The sequence below is a fragment of the Hevea brasiliensis genome, chromosome 14 (assembly GCF_030052815.1).
Source record: "Hevea brasiliensis isolate MT/VB/25A 57/8 chromosome 14, ASM3005281v1, whole genome shotgun sequence".
Classification (NCBI taxonomy): domain Eukaryota; kingdom Viridiplantae; phylum Streptophyta; class Magnoliopsida; order Malpighiales; family Euphorbiaceae; genus Hevea; species Hevea brasiliensis.
The window spans coordinates 18,631,101-18,650,977 of record NC_079506.1 but is presented as its reverse complement, the minus strand read 5'-3'; positions in this window follow the sequence as shown (position 1 = coordinate 18,650,977).

Sequence of the window (19,877 nt, the reverse complement as noted above, 5' to 3'; positions counted from 1 at the left end):
AGTGGAGACGTGCCACGAGAGTTTTATGTGATTGCAAGATTCCCAATAAGTTGAAAGGAAAATTTTACCGTACAGTCATACGATCGGCTATGTTATATGGTACTGAGTGTTGGGCACTGAAGGAGTTGTATGTGTTTAAGATAAGAGTTGCAGAGATGAGAATGTTAAGGTGGATGAGTAGCCATACTAGACCAGATAAAGTCTGTAATGAGAGTATTAGAGAAAAGGTAGGAGTTGTGTCAATTGAGGATAAGTTGAGAGAAGGGAGATTGAGGTGGTTTGGTCAAGTGAAGCGTAGATATACGGAGACTCCAGTTAGACAAATAGAGCACATTAAGTTAGATGATAGAAAGAAAAGAAGGGGTATACCTAAATTGACTTGGAGGAGAGTAGTACAACATGACCTAGAAAACATTATACATTTCTGAGGATTTAATCCAAAATCATTTAAAGTGGAAAAAGAAAATCCATATAGTCGACTCTAAATTTTTTGGATAAAAGCTTAGTTGAGTTGAGTTGAGTTGTATACAAGTATTATGAATAAACATTGAAGGCTTAATTTAAAAAAAAAAAATTATATTTGTACTGATTGCAGTTAAATTAATGAATTAAATAATTCAATTGTTGAATAAAATGCCTATATAATAGAAACTATAACTTAGGTACTAGGATAAATTAATTAATTAATAATTTCGTATTTTCTAATTATCTATGGTCAATTTGCTATTGGTCCATTGTGCGATGTAAAAGTTTACTTTGGTAGTGAGTGCCCAACAAGTACAAAGATCAAAACTTGCATTTTAATTTTAGTAAGGTTTCCAAAAGAGGAAAATTTTATCCAAAAAACAGAGCTGTAAAACAGAACAACAGCCTTCACCTGCTCTTTCTTGTTTCTTTTTCGTTAGTCGGAAATTGCAACTGTCAGCCATCAACCAACTGTAAAATTCCAAAGGAAAATAATAATAATAATAATAATAATAAAAAAAAATATATATATATATATATATATATAGTAAAAGTATTATTTTGCTTCACATAAATTAAAAAAAAAATCCCATTAGCTTAATTTTTGTTTTATTTTATTTTATTAATTGTATTTTTATTACAGCAAATAAAGCAATGATTGAACAACCTTTTCAAGAGAAACAAACGACAGTAGAACATGTTCTGCACGCATATGCTTTTTCTTGTCTTCCAAAATGATTTCCTCAACATTTTCAATATTATTAATATGCTTTCCATTTGAAAACTTTTTCTTTATATAATATATTTTCGCTTTAAGAGGAAAGAAATTCTCTATATTGTTTACTCTCTCAACCAAAAATTTGTTATCTTTTCAGAAATCTTTTGAATTGAAAAAGAAGAAAAAGTATTCGCACATTGGAGCCATGGATTTTTTAATGTATATATGATTAAAAGAAAATAAATAAATATAGTGTGCATTTACACAACATGGATGAAATGTGTAGTTATATATTAATTAATTAAAAATATAATGGATTTGAAATGAAAAGAAATGCTTTGTGCAATTGAATCACCACCATGCTTGTAACTTTTTTTTTTTTTTTTGGTGGTTCAGTTGGTTTTTCCTTGCTGGAATTTTGTTGTTTAGTTGTTCTTGTTTTCGTCTTGGTTGAATTCTTCATCTTTAATTTGTCAGCTTTTTTCATTTAGTGTGTCACAACCTAGATCGGGTGTATTGGAGAGATCGATTTGACTGAAATTTAACTTGATTGTGCCATGCTCAGTTTTTTTCTGATTATTATCATTAATAAAATTTTTTACTTATAAAAAAAAAAATTGAATCACCACCATTATACCTAGAAAAAGAATGGTTAAAAAAAAGAAAAAGACAAACTCTTTTGTATTATTAATTTTATTCATAATTTTTAATTTAATAATTTTATCTCAATTGATAAAAATTATTGTAATTGTATTTAATTTTTAAAAATCAAATATTTATTTGAAGATTAAAATTTTGTAAAAATTTAATTTGACTGATTTTTTTATTCAAATCTTATATTTGAAATGACAATTTTAATTTTTTTTAAATTATTTTTTTTAATTAAAAAATTATTTTAAAAAAACAAAAATTAAGTATGATTGTGTGCACGAATTTAATTAATTTTTTTTTCTTACAAATGATTTACCGCAAAGGAAAGCTTAGTAACAAGAATATGCAAATGTTCAATGCCCACATTGAAAATACATAGGATGAATTAGAAATATACAAGTAGAAAGAATTTATAAATCCATTAACTCATGAGTGCTTTTTTTTGTGAGGCCCATAAAAAATATTCCCCCCAAGTACTTTAAACTTCTCAGGTCTCTAATAGTAGTATCATAACTAACGGTTCAATAATACGAGTATAGAGACAGTAGTCAGTGATTCTCATGATAGCCCAACACATGGATAGAAGAGCAAATAGACTCCTAGTAGGTCCAATGGAATAAAAAGACATTCGTCTAGAGAAGAGCATACTAATTAAATAGAAACTCATAAATAGATCAAAACCCATGAGCATATTTTTTCATAAGGCTCATTAAAAGAAATTCTCCCTAGGTGCTTTATTCTTTCCAACCTCTAACACTTAATTCCATTTTTCAATCAATCTACGGTCACTTATGGTGATCCAACACTGCTATCACCACCATCATTTCTGAAGTTTCATGATATGCATTAACAATAAAATTTGTTAATAGTAAAGAGAGAGTGGAAAACATTACTACTTGATCTGGCCAAATGATTAGGAATGTGTTATATGTCAAAATGAAACTTGAGAGATACTAGTAATTATGGTGGAGTACATAGATAGTCATGGATGGCCGACTGATTGTAGATTAGTTGAACAGTTTAGTTGAATATTCCATTGAAGAACTGGAAAAGAATACATAATAATTTTTATAAATTTAGATAAAATTATCAAATTATAAATTATAAATAAAATTAAGAAGATAAAGAAAGAAAAACCATTTTTTTTTTTTGCCTTTAAAGAATTAGAATATTTCCTGGTTAATGTAATTAAGGAAACAGAAAATGCTAACAACATATATTTTATTTTGAATATTCTTTGTTATTAATTTAAATTTTATTCTATACGTTCTGACATTTGTTTTACAAGTTAAATAGAGTTTTTAATATTTTTAATTTTTTAATTAGAATATATATTGTAAAATAAAAATAATATATTGATGAACAAAATTTAATTTAAATTTATTAATAAATTTAAATTAATATAAAAAATAAAAGATTTTAAAATCTCAGATATTCAGAATTAGTAAAAAAAAAAAAAAACAGAGAAGAGATTGAATGATAAGATTATCGGAGCAGTTTTTATTTTTTTTTTAAATAATAATTGAGAAGGGATTATTAGAATTTAAACCTTGGATATTTATATATAAATAATTACCTAATTATTGAATTTTTTTTTACTCCGATAACAAAATATTAATCTCATATATATTAATTAATATTTTTTTTTACATATTAATTTACAATTAAGTGGTGTCGAATTAATTTCACTATTGTTTCAATTAATCATCTTCCTTTCCCACTAACCCCTTCATGTACGCAATTCTTTTGACAAATAGAACTAAAATTCATTTAATATTGAATTATATTAAGTGTCGTTGTTTGTTTTTATAGGACTCTTTTGTCCAATAGAGATACTTTTTTTCCCTAATTGCCACTGAGATATAGGATTAAACACCAAAACACAAGGGGTAATTTGGAAGGCCAATGCACGTCCAACTTAAAATTTCAGGTAAGAAGTCCACGAAGATGGCTTCGCGATCAAACAATCAGCTCTTAATGCAACTTATTTTAAGGTTGAATCTCTTGGAATTTATGAGTTGGAAAATCCTTTTAGATTAAAATATTAATTTTAAAAACTTTTATTTATTTAATTTTAAAATTTGAATTTTTTTTTCCAATTAAATCCAAATGACTTATTCAAAGAATTAAACTAAAATTAATTCAAATCTTTTATTTTAAATCATTCAATTCAACAAGCATAACATATCACATATGAGATTTTGAATTTCTTATAATTAAGCTGAAAATATCTTAGCAAAATTGAATTTTGGAATTAATTAGACAAGCATGTGCTCACTTGCAGATATAAATTTCAACTGTTAGCTAAATTATCATCCCATTGGAACTCCCTTTAATTTATTGGGATTATAATTGTTATAAGAAAATTACATAACTTGGGGCACTAAATACATAATTTTTTAAGCTTAGGGATATATCAGAGTTTCAGTTGATTTTGTGTACTTGTGCAACCATTAAAATATCAAGTGTTCACACTTGAAGATTTGCTGCTTTAACTAAAAAAATTAGCAAAAGGCACTAATTCACAATCTCATACATATATTAAAATTTCTCTTTGATGGATTTCCATCTCAAAGGTGCTTCTTGCATATTTCTATTTTGTTTTAAGAATTTTAAACCAATTAATTGAAAGTTGAAAATAATTTATTATAGTTTAGTCATAGATAATCTTTTATACGTTTCTTAAATCATTGAAATATAAAGTAATCAGAAGTCAGACTCTCATATGTAATAGTATAAATTTGAAGATTTAATTTACGATAAATAATAAATTGAAAGTTTCAAATGATTCAATGTATCATTTTATAATGGCCTAATTACAAAAATAAGCCAAACCTTTTTATGTTTTGACAATTTAATCCAAATTAAATGTTTAAATTTGGGCATAATTTGCTAAATTTTATCTAAAATTTTTGAAATTGTGAAGTATTGTTGTAATTTTATTCAATTCTTTTTACATATTCTTCCACTTCATTTTTTAGTTGATCCAACCTTATCATTATCATAAACTATTTCCAGACTTTATTTTGATATCCATGGTGCATCAAAATTCATAGCCATTTAGTTAAATTGGGTGGTTTTAGTCACACTCTATCTCCTCACTAATACCAAATTTTATCACTATTTGATACTTATTGTTTATGAAAATATAATAATGGAAGAGTTGATAAATGTGGTAAAGTTAGATTTTCAATGGTAGTTATAAACAAAAACGCAAAATAGAGTTTAAGATGATTTTAACAACAATTAAATAAAGTTTTAACAATTTTTAGAAATTAGGCTAATTGTGACATGATTTAAACATTCAGATTAAATTGTCAAAACTCAAAAAGTTTGACTTATTTTTGTAATTAGGCCTTTTATAATTAAACATAATTGAAATCATCCAAAGTCGGTATATTTTATTACATTTTAAATTATTTTATTTTATTTGATTTTGATTGAAACTCAAACTTGATATTTTATAGTCTTGAAGACGATTGTAATACTTATGACCTAAAACTCATTAATTTCTTAAGACTGTATACATATATACATATATATATTTGGGAGTTGCCTTTGAAAAATAACATTATTTTTATAATTTACGAGTTAAGACTTAATACCCACTTAGATTGATGGAAAATGCATTGGGGTTTTAAACATAATCTTAATTTAGTTTCACAGAGCTTTTCAATAAGAAAAATAGTTTAACAGCTAAATTGAAAAATGAATTTTAATTCTCATAATAGAATTAATTAATTAGAGCTTTAGAATAAGACAGAATTGGCCGATTGAATTGGCAAATTATTGAACTTTTGAACACATTTTACTCAGATTAATGCCTTAAAATTTAAATGGAATCCGTCATTTTAAATCAATTAAATTGAAAGTTGATACAAATTCAATTTCTTAATTAATTAAATAAGCATGTTCATTGCCTTAAAATTTGTTCATTGCCTTGCTTTATCTATAGTGGTGGTATTGCTGTTTCTTCTCCTTCTAACGCGGGCTGTCATATTGATGAACCTTCGCTAGAGGTTTAGTATCTCTCGGATAGGATGGTTTTCTTCTTTATATGTGTTGTATCTGCTGGTTTTTGTATGTCTATCTACTCTTAGATTTTTTTGTTTTATCAAAATTTTTTTATTTAGTATGCTTTTCTTAAGTTGGATGTATTAGAAAGCCTGATGGCCGAATTTAATTATAGAGTGGTATTGCTAAATTTTTCCTAATATTTATTTTAATTTAATATATAATTTACTGCTTATTAAGGGAAAAAAAAAAAGCATGTGCTCACTTGGACATACAAATTGATTCGTAGTGGATAATCTAATTGAAAGATGAAAAAAAATTAATTATTATAGTTTAGTTTCAAATAATTTTTTATATATTTTTTAAAATTTCGAGAGATATAGAGTAATTAGAAGTCAAACTGTTGCACGTAAGAGTTATAAATTTTAAAATTTAATTTACAAGTTTCAAATGATTCAATGTATCTTTATATAATTAATCATAATAATTGAAATCATTTAAAGTTGGTGTATTTCATTAGACTAAAATTTTTAGCTCATTTAATTTTAATTGAGATTCGAATTCGGAATTTCATAGTTTTAAAAATGATTTTATACCAATAAATTAAAACTCATCAGTATATTTATTTATTTTTTCTTTCTATTAGTATATAATGACAATAATAATAATAATAATTATGAGAGAATTTTTAAGCTATAGCCAAGTAAGCATGTATAGCTATATAAATGAAATTCTTTGGAAAATGCATTGATCAAATTCTTTGGTAGGTGTTAGCTATTTAACTCTAAGAAGAATATCGTTTTAGTTTATGTTTTCCATATATTGATAATATTGGGATTTGCCTTTGAAAAATCAAATTATTTTTATAATTTAAGAGTTAAGACTCAAGATCCACTTAGATTGATAGAAAATGCATAGCGGTTTTGAGCATAATCTTTAGTTTCATTCGAGCTTTTCAATAAGAATTATATGAACTTTGATTCATAAAAGAATTAACAAATTAGAACTTAAGAGGAAAGTTGATTGATTTAATTGAAAAATTATTCAACTTTTGAACAAATTATTAGCTCAAATTAATGTTTTAAAAGTTATATGGAATAGTTCATTTTAAATCAATTAAATTGAAAGTTGATAAAAATTGAATTTCTCAATTAATTAAATATGTGGTCACTTGCACATATAAATTTGGATTGTTAGCTAAATTAAGTATTACCCCATTTCTCCATTTACTTTTATGGGAAAATGGATGGAAGAAGGCAAAAATATTGCGATTTTATACACACCCATATATATATATTGGTCATCGTGCTTAGAGTGGCACTTGACCTTGTGTGCTTGTACAACCATTAAAATACCAAGTGTTCACACTTGGAGGTTTGCAGCTTTAAATAAAAAAATGGCAAAATGGACTTATTATTATTATTATTATTATTTACTTTAGATCGATGTATATTTTTTGTTTAATCATATAGTGATTAAAAAATGTTTATGCAATGCTTTAAAAAATGATTATGTAATATTTTTTATTACTTAATGCAGATGAAAATTTTTTTTACTAGGCTTGTTAATTCAATTTAAAATAATAATTTAAATTGATTTGTAGTCTATTTTAATTTGCCCATAATTTGAAATTATTCAAACCTGAATAATCTGTAAAATAATATATAAACATATTTATTGTTAAAATTATTAAAATAGATATTAAATAAGATATATGGTGAAATTTAAAAAATTAAATAAAAGTAAAATAATAAAATCTTGGTTTAACTAGTTTATAAGTACCAAAATGAAAAGTTAGTTTTTATATATTAAATTCAAAACAATTAAATTAAAATTAATTCAAAATTTTTATGTCAAATCATTCATTCAATAAGCATAACATATCACATGAGATTTTGAAATTCTTATAATTAAGCCGAAAATTTCTCAGCAAAATTGAAATTTGGAATCAATTAAACAAGTATGTAAATTATCATCCCATTGGAACTCCATTTAATGTAATGTCAAAATGGAAGGAAGAAGCCAAAAATCAATTGCTATTATAATTGATAGAAGAAAAATTACAGAACTAGCTAGGGTTACCAGATACATAATATTTTAGGCTTAGGGATATATCAGAATTTTGTGTTCTTCTGGAACCATTAAAATATCAAGCGTTCACACTTTTATTTTAAGAAAAGAAAAAAAAAAAAAAAAAAGAAAGCGTTCACACTTGAAGATTCGCTGCTTTAACTAAAAAAATAAGAAAAAACACTAAATTTATATTTTGTTTTATGAATTTTAAACCAATTAATGGAAAGTTGAAAATATTTTATTATTAATGTATTCGTAGAAGATCTTTTATACATTTTCTTAAATTATCAAGATATAAAATAATTTAATTTATAATAAATTATTAAAAATTATAAACTATTCATTGTATCATTTTATGACTAAAAGTAATTGAAATTATCCAAAGTCGGTATATTCCATTATGAAACTAAAACTCATTGATTTCATTAATATATATATATATATATATATATATATATATATATATATATATATATGGTACTTTTGACTACTGTGCTTAAAGGTGCAGTCGATTTTTGTGCACTTAAAGGATTAAGATACCAAGTGTTCACACTTGGGAGGTTTGCAGCTTTAACTAAAAATGGCAACATGAACTAATTCACAATTTTCAAATTGATTTATTATTTTTTGTTTACCCATTTCCTTAAGAGGGAGTTTGAGGGAGAGAGAGTCTCCCAAAATACAAGTTTTTAATTCACTTTGATGCATTTCCATCTCAAAGGTGCTTCTTGCATGTGGAGTTCATTTCTCTTGTTCTATTCTTCTTCTTGATTTCTTGCACTAATCCATCAATATTTTTAATTTTTTTTTAAATTTTAAAGCAATTAATTTATAATAAATAATCTAATTGTAAATTTGAATGATTTATTATGATTTAGATGTAGAATACATTGTATATGTTTATTAAATGATTAAGATATAAAGTAATAAAAAGTCAGACTCTCGTACAGAATAATTAAGATATAAAGTAATAAAAAATCAGACTCTCATACAGAATAATTTAAATTTTAAAATTTAAATTATAAAAAATAATAAAATTATAAGTTTTAAAAGATTCGACGTACCAGCCTGCTGTAAATGATATTTTTCATAACTAAGTCTAATTAAAATAATTATCAAAATATAAAGTAATTAAGATATTATTGTTTGAGTTAGAAAAGGTTATTTTTACCCCATTATTTAATATGCTTGCAATATTTTTACAATTGATTTGCTAAAGTCACATCTTAATATAGTTGTTTTCATTTAAAATTTATTATGAAATTCTTTTAATTAACTTGTATTAAAAAAGTTCATACGGTTCTAAGTGAGTTTTTGTATGTAGATAGAATATAAAGTTGCACTTGATTTTTTTGTACACTCGTACAACCATTAAAATATCGAGGATTCACACTTGGGGTTTTCAACTTTTAATTAAAAAAATGGCAAATTTATTTATAATACGTTCGCAATGGACTAGTTCACAATTACCATGTATATAATACGTTGAATTTCCAAATTTATTTGTTTATTTTTTGGTTTCAATATATAAGAGGGAGTTTGAGGGAGAGAGAGTGTCCCGAAATACAAGTTCAAATTCTCTTTGATACATTTCCATCTCAAAGGTGCTTCTTGCATATTGGAGTGATCCTTGCATATGGAGTTCTTTTCTCTTTCTCTTGCTCTCTTCATCTTCCCGATTTCTTGTATTAATTCATCAATATTTTTAATTTTTTTTAAAGATCAATATTTTTAATTTTTTTAAAGAATCTTAAACCAATTAGTTTACAAAGAATAATCTAATTGAAAATTTGAATGATATACATTGCATATGTTTCTTAAATTGTCAAGATATATAAAGTAATGAAAAGTCAAATTCTCGTACAGAATGATTTAACTTTTAAAATTTAATTTATAAAAAATATTAAAATGATAAGCTTTAAAAGATTCAATGTATCGGCCAGTTGTATATGATATTTTATATAAGTAATTCTAATTAAAAACTCTATCAGGATATAAAGTAATTAAAAATTTGATTCTCATATAGATTAATTTAAATTTGAGAAAATCACTAAAAAAATTCTTGTACTTCCACTCTTTTTTTTAATTTTATCCTATATTTTAAAAATTATAAATTAAATCTTATACTTTTAAATGTTATATAATTATATCCCATTGTTACTATATCTATTAAATGACTAATGGAAATGCCATATCAGCCACTATGTCACATCATGTCAGATGCCACGTTACTCTAATGGTATAGTGAAATTTTGTAATATTTGAAAGTATATGATTTAATTGATAATTTTTAAAGTATTAAATAGAATTAAAAATTTTGAAAGAATTATTCTCTCTCTTCACTAATACAATCTCATCACTATTTGATACTTATTGATTATCTCTAGGTGCTTTAAACTTATCAAGTCTCTAAGAGTGGTATAATAACTAATGGTTTGATAAGATGAGTATGGAGACAGTACTCAGTAATTCCTGTAGTGGCCCAAACGCATGAATAGAAGAGCAAATAGACTCTTAATAAATGGAAAAGCACTTGTCTGAAGAAGAACAGACCAATTTTGAATAGGGACTCATATAAATAGATCAAGACCGGCTCATTAAAAATGGAGTACATAGATAGTCATGGATGGCCAATGATTGTAGATTAGTTGAACAGTTTAATTGAATATTCTATTGAAAAATGGAAAATAATATAATATTTTTTGTCAATTTAGATAAATATTATCAGATTAAAAATTATGAATAAAATTAAGAAGATACCAAAAAGAAAAACTTTTTCGTCTTTAAATTAAAAAATATATAATAATACGTAACGTTATTAATGAATATATATCAAATAATGATATTCAAATTTAAAGAATTAGAATATTTCCTGGTTAGTGTAATTAGGGAAACAGGAAATGCTAACAATATATATTTTATTTTGAACATTCTTTGTTATTAATTTAAAATTTATTCTCTATATCTGACATTTGTTTTACAAGTTACATAGAGTTTTTAATTTTTTTTATTTTTTAATTAGAATATATATTGTAAAATAAAAATAATATATTGATGAACAAAATTTAATTTAAATTTACTAATAAATTTATATTAATATAAAAAATAAAAGAGTTTAAAATCACAAATTTTCAGAATTAGTAAAAAAAAACAGAGAAGACATTAATGATAGGATTACCTGGGCAGTTTCTATTTTTTTTTTTTACATAATAATTGATAAGGGATTATTAGAATTTAAACCTTTGATATTTATATGAATAATTACCTAATTATTGAATTTTTTTTATTCCGATAACAAAATATTAATCTCTTAAATATTAATTAATTATTTTTACATATTAATTTAAAATAAACTCTTAATGCAGCCTGTAATGCCCCTTGCTGGCCTACTGGATAATATTGTCTGCTTTAGTCCACAGGGCTTTACAACTTTGTTCTTTGAACCCTTTTTTTGAGGCTCAAAAGTGCGCTATCTAAGTTAGAAAGCTTGTCACTTATATGGTCATTCACTTTTCCTCCCTTTTCAATGTGGGGCTCGGTTCATTCCTGCCCCCATTTAGACAAAGGCACCAGCAAGCTTTGCCTTTCCAGAGGACCGCTCAAGCCAAGACCTTCCCTTTTCCGCACGGGATATTACAGGCCCATCAGCTTCCGCCTGGTTCGTCCTCGAACCACACCGTATGTAATACCCCTTCCTAGCCCACTGGATAGTGTTGTCCGCTTTGGTTTACTGGGCCTCACGGCTTTGTCTTTTAGACCCCTTCTTTGAGGTTCCAAAATGCGCTATTTATGGTAGAAGACTTGTCACTTATATGACCCTTCACTTTCTGCTAATTTTCGATGTGGGAATCGATTCATTTCTGCCCCCCATTTGGATAAGGGCACCAGCGAGTCTTGCCCTCCCAGAGTACCGCTCCAGTTGAGAGCTTCCTTTCTGCACAGGATGTTACACAACCTATTTTGAATTTGAATCTCACTGACTGTTGTTAGAATTTATGAATTGGAAATTTTTTCAATTAAAATACCAATTTTAAAAACTTTTATTATTTAATTTTTTTTTAAAAACTGTTGTTTGCATTTCCATCTCAAACTAGGCTAATAATATTTTAAACTAGGGATTATTAGCCTTGATGCATTTCCATCTCAAAGGTGCTTCTTGCAAATCTCTATTTTGTTTTATGAATTGTAAACCAATTAATTGAAAGTTGAAAATAATTTATAATAGTTTAATTGTAGATGATCTTTTATACATTTCTTAAATTATCGAGATATAAAGTAATAAGAAGTCAGACTCTTATACGTAATAGTTATAAATTTTAAGATTTAATTTAAATAAACCATCAAATTGAAAGTTTCAAATGATTCAATATGTCGTTTTATAATGGCCTAATTATAAAAATAAGCCAAACCTTTTCATGTTTTGGCAATCTAATATTTTGCTCAATTTTCCAAATTTCTAAAATTTTATCTAAATTTTTCAAAATTGTAAAGTATTGTTATAATTTTATCTAATTTTTTTAACATATTCTTCCACTTTATTTTTTAGTTGATTCAATCTTGTCATTACCTTCAACTACTGCCAAACTTCATTTTAATATCATGGCCATTTATTTAAATTGAATGGTTCTAGTCACACTCTCTCTCTTCACTAATATAATCTCATCACTATCTGATACTCATTGATTATGAAAATTTAATAATTGGAAGAGTTGATGAATGTGGTAAAGTTAGATTTTCAATGATGGTCATAAACAAGTCGCAAAATAGAATTTAAGATTTGATTAATGAAAATTGAATGAAATTTTAACAATTTTTAGAAATTAGGCTGTTTCTTCTCCTTCTAATGCAGGCTGCTGTATTGATGCGCCATAGTGTTTATCATTCTTTTATTTAGGCCAGAGATTTGGTATCTCTTGAATAGGATGCTTTTCTTCTTTATGTATATTGTATCTGTTAGTTTTTGTATGTCTATCTACTTTAGATTTTTTCACTTAGTATACCTCTCTTAAGTTGAGTGTATTGGGAAGCCTCATAACAGAGTTTAATTATGGAGTCATATTGCTGAATTTTTTTTCACTTAGTATACCTCTCTTAAGTTGAGTGTATTAGGAAGCCTCATAACTGAGTTTAATTATAGAGTGATATTGCTGAATAATTTCTAATATTTATTTTAATTTAATATTGTTAAAATTATGGCTTAAAATCCTAGTGAAATTTGGAAAGACATTTTTCTAATTTGAGTGGAAGAAATATTTCTCAATAAGAATATTTCCTATATCGAGTTGAACTCTTATTTTAATGTTGTTCTTAAATTGAATGAGACTCCTAATCAGATTATGATTGAGGAAATTATTACTATAATTAGAAAATTTATAGAAAAGGTTATTTGACTTTCAGCTAATGGAGTGAGGCTGTCACCCATTGTAGAGAGGGGCCTTGCCAATTGCTGCAGATTTGACTTTGCCTATTGATGAGAGGCTTTTGCCCATTGTAGTGAAGAGAGGCTTCGGCGTAAGGTGAATAAAGGACATAGAATTCGAGAGGAAGAGATTTTTGTCCATTGGTGAAAGGGTTCTTGCCCATATAGTTAAAGACACTTTTTGTAGTGTAGTTGTTAAAATAGTAAATATATTGAGTTATATCTGAAAGAAACTGAGAGAGACTAACTAATAAATTTACTATGAGAAGTTTGATATAATGTGAATTCTCTTTGGTGTAATTGGATTTATGGGTAGGATAGTTTTAAGTTTGTAATTGATTATTTATTATTGTTGATAGTGAAAGATGACATGCCTGTGGATGTTGATATGCCTGTGGATGTAACCCTTTGTGGAGAGGGTGAACCATGTAAATATTGGTATTTTGTATGTTTGTTTTATTTCTTTATAATTTACATGATTCCGCAATGCATAGTAAATATATAATTTACTGCTTATTAAGGAAAAAAAAAAAAGAGCATGTGCTCCCGTGCATATATAAATTGATTTGTAGTGACTAATCTAATTGAAAGTTGGAGAAAAAAATTTTTAATTATTATAGTTTAGTTACAAACAATTTTTTATATATTTTTTAAATTTTTAAGAGATATAAAGTAATTAAAAGTTAGACTATATAGTACGTAATGGCTATAAATTTTAAATTTTAATTTATAAGTTTCAAATGACTCGGTGTATCTTTATATAATTAATCATAATAATTAAAATTATTTAGAGTTGTCGAATTTCATTGGACCAAAATTTTGAGCTCATTTAATTTTGGTTGTGATTCAAACTTAAATTTCATAATTTTAAAAACGATTTTAATACTTATAAATTAAAATTCAGAAATACATTTGTTTTTTCTTTTTATTAGTATATAATGAGGAAAAAAAAATCGTTTTTAAGCTACAGCTAGGTAAGCATGTATAGTTCTTTGGTAGGTGTTAGCCTTGTAACTCTAAGAAGAATATCGTTTTAGTTTATGTTTCTCCATATATAGATATTTTTGGGATTTGCCTTTGAAAAATCACACTATTTTTATAATTTAAGAGTTAAGACTTAAGACCGACTTAGATTGATAGAAAATGCATAGCGGTTTTGAACATAATCTTTAATTTCACCGAGCTTTTCAATAAAAATTACATGAACTTTGATAGCCAAATTGAAAATTGAATTTTGATTCATAAAAGAATTAACTAATTAGAACTTAAGAGGAAAGTTGGTTGATTTAAATGGCAAATTATTCAACTTTTGAACAAATTATTAGCTCAGATTGATGTTTTAAAAGTTATATGGAATAGTTCATTTTAAATCAATTAAATTGAAAGTTGATGAAAATTGAATTTCTCAATTAATTAAATATGTGCTTACTTGCACATATAAATTTGGATTGTTAGCTAAAATAAGAATTACCCCATTTCTCCATTTAATTTTATGGGAAAATGGATGGAAGAAGCCAAAAATATTGCGATTTTATACACACCCATATATATATTGGTCATCGTGCTTAGAGTGGGACTTGACCTTGTGTACTTGTACAATCATTAAAATACCAGGTGTTCACACTTGGAGGATTGCAGCTTTAAATTAAAAAAAAAAAAGCAAAATGGACTTGTTTTATTATTATTATTCATTTCCTTAAAGAGGGAGTGAAATTGATGCATTTCTCTCTCAAAGGTGCTTATGTGGAGTTCCTCTCTCTCTCTTGTTCTATTCTTCTTGATTTATAGTATTTTAATATATATATATATATATATATATATATATATATATATATATATTGTTAATTCAATTTATAACAATAATTTAAATTGATTCGTAGTACTAATTTACAAGTACTCTTTAGATATTAAATTCAAAACAATTAAATTAAAATTAATTCAATTTTTTTTTTTATTTCAAATCATTCATTCAATAGGCATAACATATCATGTGAGATTTTGAAATTCTTATAATTAAGCCTAAAATTTCTCAGCAAAATTGAAATTTGGAATTAATTAAACAAGTATGTGCTCAGTTGCAGGTATAAATTTCAATTGTTAGGTAAATCATCATCCCATTGGAACTCCATTTTATTTAATGTGAAAATGGAAGGAAGAAGCCAAAAGTCAATCGCTATTATAATTGTTATAAGAAAAATTACAGAACTAGCTGTGGTTACCAGATATTTTAGGCTTTGGGATATATCAGAGTTGCAGTTAATTTTGTGTTCTTAACATTTGAAGAAGCGTTCACATTTGAAGGAAGAAGCCAAAAAAGAGAAGAAGCGTTCACATTTGAAGATTTGCTGCTTTAACTAAAGAAAAAAGCACTAAATTTATATATTTCATACGTTTTTACAAATTATCCAAATATAAAATAATTAAAAGTTAGACTCTTATATATAATAATTATAAATTTGAAGATTTAATTTATAATAAATAATTAAAGGTTTCAAATGATTCAATGTATCATTTTATGACTAAACCTAATTGAAATCATCCAATCTCAGTATATTTCATTAAAATTTAAATTATTTTAATTTATTCAACTTATATATATATATATATATATATATATATATATATATAAAGGCAACGAGAGTTTTGAAGCTATAGCTAGGTAAGCATGTGTACTTGTATAGATAAGTTCCAAATCCACTGATAAAATTATTATATATATATATATATATATATATATGAGGTACTTTTGACTACTGTGCTTAAGGTGCACTCGATTTTTGTGCACTCAAAGGATTAAGATACCAAGTGTTCACACTTGGGAGGTTTGCAACTTTAACTAAAAAAGGCAAAATGGACTAATTCACAATTTCCAAATTGATTTATTTATTTTTTGTTTCCCCATTTCCTTAAGAGGGAGTTTGAGGGAGAGAGAGTCTCCCAAAATACAAGTTTTTAATTCACTTTGATGCATTTCCATCTCAAAGGTGCTTCTTGCATGTGGAGTTCATTTCTCTTGCTCTATTCTTCTTCTTGATTTCTTGTACTAATCAATCAATATTTTTTTTTTAAATAATCTTAAAGCAATTAGTTCATAAGCAATACTCTAATTAAAAATTGGAATGATTTATTATGATTTAGTTGTAGAACACGTTGTATATGTTTCTTAAATAATTAAAGATATAAAATAATGAAAAGTCAAATTCTCGTACAAAATGATTTAAATTTTAAGATTTAATTTATAAAAATAATAAAATTATAAGTTTTAAAAGTTCGATACACCACCAGCTGTAAATAATATTTTTCATAATTAATTCTAATTAAAATATCTATCAAGGTATAAAGTAATTAAGAGTCAAACTCAGCTCTTATTGTTTGAGTTAGGCGACGACTTTTTTTTTTTTTTTTAATCAATGATCTCATGTTTTTAGGGAAGCTAATTCAATTGCCCACTCTTTACCAAAGTTGGTTTTATCTTTAGATGTTGAGGATTTGTTATAGATGGAAGAGTTCCCTCCTTCAAGTGTAAATGCATCAAGTAAAAAAAATATGATTAATTATTGAATATCTTTAAAATAAAAAATATAATTTATCAACACGCTTGATAAATTATTTTTTAATAGTCTTATGAAAATAAAGTTGATGACATCAGATGAATTTAATAGTTTAAAAGGGGTGCTTTATAAATCAAATTTTCAATTCTTAATTATAATAAAAGGCTTAATAAAATTGAATTTATAATTAAAAGATAAATTAAAATAAAATTTAAAACTCAGTTAAGATGAAATTATTAAGTTAAGCATTATTCAATATTAATAAATAAATTTATAATTATTTAGTATTATCTAATATCAATAATTAAATTTATAATTAGAAAAAAAGTTAAAATAAATATTTTGATTAAAATCGTTAATTTTTAATTATGTCAAGTGTCATTTAATGGTGGATACAAGAATCAAATTATGGTTAACAGTTTAGAGTCTTTAGCTTTAATATACATATCGTAGATATATTACATTAGATTAATTAAATGGTCCATCTTTTTGATATTATTAATTATTTAATTTATTGTCAATTATAAACACATAATTTATTTTAAAAAAAATAAAATTTAGAAATCCACCCATTATGAGTGTATATTCAAGTGTTAATAATTATGAAACACTATTATTTTATTTTTTTATCCCTTTCTCAAGTAGACAGAGTTGTAGTTGATTTTATGTACTTGTGCAGCCACTAAAGAAATCAAGTGTTCACACTTGAAGATTTGCTGCTTTAACTGAAAAAATAGCAAAATAGCAGTATTCCACAGTCTCATCTCAAATGTGCTTCTTGCATATTTATATTTTGTTTTATGAATTTTAAACCAATTAATTGAAAGTTGAAAATAATTTATTATAGTTTAGCTGTAAATAATCTTTTATACGTTTCTCAAAGTATTCAAAAATCTGATTCTGTAATAGTTATAAATTTTAAGATTTAATTTATAATAAATAATCAAGTTAAAAGTTTCAAATGATTTAATTTAATGCATCATTTTATAACTAATCATAATTGAAATAATCTAAAATTAGTGTATTTCATTAGACTCTAAATTAAAATACAATGTATATTTTTTTTCTTTCTATTTGTATATATTGAGAAATGGACTTTGATTCATAAAAGAATTAACTAATTAGAACTTTAGAAGAAAGTTGGTTGATTTATTTAGCAAATTATTCAACTTTTGAACACATTATTATCTCAGATTAATATTCTAGAAGTTAGACTGAATAGGTCATTTTAAATCAATTAAAATAAAAGTTGATAAAAATTGAATTTCTCAATTAATTAAGTGCTCACTTGCACGTATAAATTTGGATTTTTAGCTAAAATAAGTATTAACTCAATGGATCTCCATTCAAAATAAACATGTAGACTTGGGGCAGCAGATAGATAGCATAGCATGCAGGCATGTATAACAATAGCCGGTTAGTGACTTCTCCGTCTATAAATAAAAGAAATAGTCTACTCATTAAATATTCTTATCCCATTATTAGATGTGCTTGCGATATTTTCACGATTGGTTTGCCAAAGTCTCACGTTAATATATTCGTTTTTATCTATAAATTATTGTGAAATTCTTCTAATTAACTTATCTTGGAACAGTTTATGTTAAGTGCTATACAGTTCAAAGTGAGTTTTTGTCTCTAAACTATATATATATATATATATATATATATATATATATATATATATATATATATATATATATATATATATATTGCACTTGATTTTTGTGCACTCGTACAACCATTAAAATATCGAGGGTTCACACTTGGAGGTTGGCAACTTTTAACTAAAAAAATGGCAAATTTATTTATAATACGTTCACAATGGACTAATCCACAATTCCATATATAATACGTCGAATTTCCAAATTTATTTATTTATTTTTTTGTTTGAGGGAGAGAGAGTGTCCCAAAATACAAGTTCAAATTCTCTTTGATGCATTTCCATCTCAAGAGTGCTTCTTGCATATGGAGTGATTCTTTCATATGGAGTTCTTCCTGATTTCTTGTATAAATTCATCAATATTTTTATTTTTATTTTTTAAAGAATCTTAAACCAATTAGTTTACAAAGAATAATCTAATTGAAATTTTGAATGATTTATGATTTACTATGATTTGGTGGTATAATACGTTACATATATTTTTTAAATTGTCAAGATATATAAAGCAATGAAAAGTCAAATTCTCGTACAGAATGATTTAACTTTTAAAATTTAATTTATAAAAAATATTAAAATAGTAACCTTTAAAAGATTCAATGTATCGATCAGCTGTATATGATATTTTATATAAGTAATTCTAATTAAAAACTCTATCAAGATATAAAGTAATTAAAAATTAGATTCTCATATATATTAATTTAAATTTGAGATAATCACTAAAAAAATTTTGTACTTCCACTTTTTTTTTAATTTTATCCTATATTTTAAAAATTATAGATTAAATCTTGTACTTTTAAATGTCATATGTTAAGTGACTAATGAAAATGCCATATTAGCCACTATGTCACATCATGTCAGATGCCACGTTACTCTAATGGTATAGTAAAATTTTATAATATTTGAAAGTATATTATTTAATTGATAATTTTTAAAGTATCGGATAGAATTAAAAATTTTGAAAGAATTATTCTTTTTCTTCACTAATACAATCTCCTCACTATTTGATACTTATTGATTTTCTCTAGGTGCTTTAAACTTATCAAGTCTCTTAAGAGTGGTATAATAACTAATGGTTAGATAAGATGAGTATGGAGACGGTACTCAGTAATTCCTGTAGTGGCCCAACGCATGAATAGGAGAGCAAATAGACTCTTAATAAATGGAAAAGCACTTGTCTGAAGAAGAACAGATCAATTTTGAGTAGGGACGGCTCATTAAAAATTGAGTACATAGATAGTCATGGATGGCCAATGATTGTAGATTAGTTGAACACTTTAATTGAATATTCTATTGAAAAATGGAAAAAAATATAATATTTTTTTTTCA